This window comes from Hordeum vulgare, chromosome 3H, assembly GCF_904849725.1.
Source record: "Hordeum vulgare subsp. vulgare chromosome 3H, MorexV3_pseudomolecules_assembly, whole genome shotgun sequence".
Lineage (NCBI taxonomy): Eukaryota > Viridiplantae > Streptophyta > Magnoliopsida > Poales > Poaceae > Hordeum > Hordeum vulgare.
Window position 1 is genome coordinate 83639556 of NC_058520.1, and position 3120 is coordinate 83642675.

At 41.9% G+C, this 3120-nt stretch overlaps 1 pseudogene; it reads right to left on the reverse strand.

Annotated features, from left to right (window-relative positions):
* Positions 1-411: 411 nt before the first annotated feature.
* Positions 412-2619, reverse strand: LOC123441520 (annotated as a pseudogene).
* Between the last annotated feature and the right edge of the window lie 501 nt (positions 2620-3120).

Genomic DNA, 3120 nt, shown 5'->3' on the forward strand with positions numbered 1-3120 from the left:
GTGGATTGAAGCGGCGAAGACGAGAGCATGGGACAATATGTTGATATGCAGACGAAAATAGCAAGGCATTATTTAAGCCGGCACGACCATGCACTTCTCTACTATTAAAGGGGATCTGCCGTCGTGATGGTTCAACCTCGTGTGATCCGCCTCCTGACGCTAGCACTTCCACCGCTAGCAGTTCCACCGATTTTTTTCATCCCTCCATAAACCAAACGATTAAATACAGAAAAACCGATTCATAGAGAAAACCCTCTACATGACCACGCACCCACGTCCTCAACTACAAACCACTAATCCCATCCCTCCCCTCGTCTCCCCGTCGCACGCGACCTCAAAGGGAATGCGGCGGTGTTAGAGTTTGTGCCGCCGCCCCGTCCGCTCCCCCTCCGTTGCCGGCCACAGGCAATATCACGCCGCCACCTGATTTCTTATCTCCCTCGCCCCCAGCCCCCTACTCACACACCCTCCACGCCTCCTCCACGACCCCTCGGCGATGGCGGGCGACGGCGGCCGGAGGCCACATCTGCTGAGGCCCTTGTTGGAGCTTCGGAACGAGGAGCCTGTCCAGGCAAATACTTCGAAGGCTTTGAGAGAGAGCTCGCGGCCTCTCTTCATGCACATCTCGATCAGTTCTGATGGCCGAAGAAGCTTGCTTGTATGTTTGCCATGTGCATATTCTGGATCATGCTGAACAATCTCTTCCTGTAAAGAAAAGGTAAAAATTATTTCGTCAGCTACTCACTCTGACTTCCCTTAGAAATGATAAGCCATCCACCTAGATGTCATCAAGCAAGTTATCCTAAATACGGAATGCTTCAAGACATGAGGGGCAGAGAGGTAGATCCATGATCCACCTCTCGGTGGATTTTGGGTTACTAGCCCTACCAACAACAGAATTGCATGTAAAGGCAAGACAATGGAAGAACAGGGCCGGTTAACACTAACGTCCGTAGGAAGATAATTAATTAAAATACAGAAGTACAACATCATCTTTTCTTTTCAAGACAATTCACCTGAAGTTTCAGAATCCGGATATCAGCATCTATGTGTGCAACCTTCACTTCATAATCAACATCCTTACCTACATGTTAAGAACTGCAACATGTCAGGGGTCCATTTACCACAAAAAACAAAACACATCATCAATGAAACAAGAATTAATACAAAAGAATGATGCAAAATTATGTTCATTAACAAAAATACTCTCCTAGAAAATAAGGCATTTCCTGTGCTGCAGAAAGTCCAGCATAATCATGAATTAATCTTTTACCATACATAATAAAATGTTAAGTGGAACGCCACATAAGACTATGCAACAGCTACAAGTCCTAAGCATGTGAAAATTTCGTGATGGAGAGAATCATAGAATTCGTCGCATTTACTTGGAACTTGATAGACTACTATTGTCCATCTTAAAAACGATACTGGAAGCCAGTTTTACATAAACCTGTATAATATGTGGTTGCATCAAACATGACATAGCTCGAGGTATAGAAGGAAAGTATACCAGAACTAATAGTTAACCTGCTGTTGCAGCAATTTTAGAGAGATAGAGGAGACGTCTTCTTTCAACAAAGGACATCGACTTTCTGGTGCTTGTTAGGTCAACATCTTCTCCCGGACTTGAAAGCAGAGCACGGGTATGAAGAGTCTCTGAAGCAGTTGAGAACTGATTTAAACATATCTCGTGAAGCCACAAAAGATCGCTGCAGTCTTTCAGAAAATTAGCTAGCTCTTCCTGGAATTATTCTCCCAGCCTTAACAACTTAGCGTGGTGTCGGTTGTTGATTAGTTCTTTAAAAACGTAGAAAGTGAATCCCCCATGATGTCCTACACTATCATGCTGCAACACAAGATCAACATAAGAACCGTGTTGCATAACACTATTTTGGTTGAAAGTGAATAATTATATGCTAGGTCACTGAAAAAATATACAACAAGGCATATTCCAAGAAAAATTGGGGATATGATCATGGGATTTTACCATAAGATTGCGGAGGAGAACCGTATCACTGATATCATAACAAATCTGCCACAAAGTTTGGTACCCTTCATGTCGTTTAGCTGTTGCCAAAATAGGAGAAGTGACCTCTCTAAATATAGATTCTTTCAGATCAGGATTGTCATTGCCTTCTCTTGACTCCTGGTAGATATGGGCATGTATTAGCTAATAACATATTAAAATCAAGTAAAACCATAGAGCCAACATTGACAATGTTTATAAAATGGTACTCCCTCCGTGCAGAATTACTTGTCGCTCAAATGGATGTATCTAGAGGTATTTTAGTGCTAGATACATCCATTTGAGCGACACGTAATTTCAGATGGAGGGAGTACATGTTAAGTATGAACGCATTATGTCAAGAAACTGTCAACAGCAGATGGGCAATCCAGAAAAATGTTGAGTTAATTTAATTTAGTTGTGCAAACAGATCTTTTCCATGGTTCTTTTTTATTTGGAATGTCATTCTAGCTGAAACTGCCCTTTGTTACTTGATGTCAAGCTATCAGCCACTATGTTAAAGTATAGAAACTTACATTCATGTCAGATGACCAAAACATACACGTGCTATGATCAGAGATTATAACCGCAAGAATGATGGTATTGGCACTCATTTGCACGTTTACGGATTCACATAGGGGGTGATATTGATATGCTTTGTCAAAAGAACTCCTAGGTACCAAAGTTGGATCCCTTATGATAAATTGATACAATATGCAAATGTTGAGCCTCCTGTATTGTGAGATTCTCATAAAATTGCTATACAGGGTGGCTCAGTGCTATACCGTCGATTGGTGAGTCGTCGCCTACGGTGCGTTGAGGCCCAATGTTGAGGTCGTCGTGAACTCTTGAGGGTGCACGAATCACATGCAAATGAGTGATTCAATCTGCTGTTGCCAACCACATGGTATGTCAAAATCCATGCATATTATGACAAGCCCCTAAGCATCTATCATAAATCTACTTAAAGGGTAGTCGAGGGGACCTGTTTTGAATGAGGTTATATGTAATAAAGTTTTTTAATTCACATGTTGAAAGACTTTTTGAATTATCTCATACTAGCGCATTGCATGTTCTATGTGTTTAAACCAGGGATGAAAAGCACTTTGTCCATT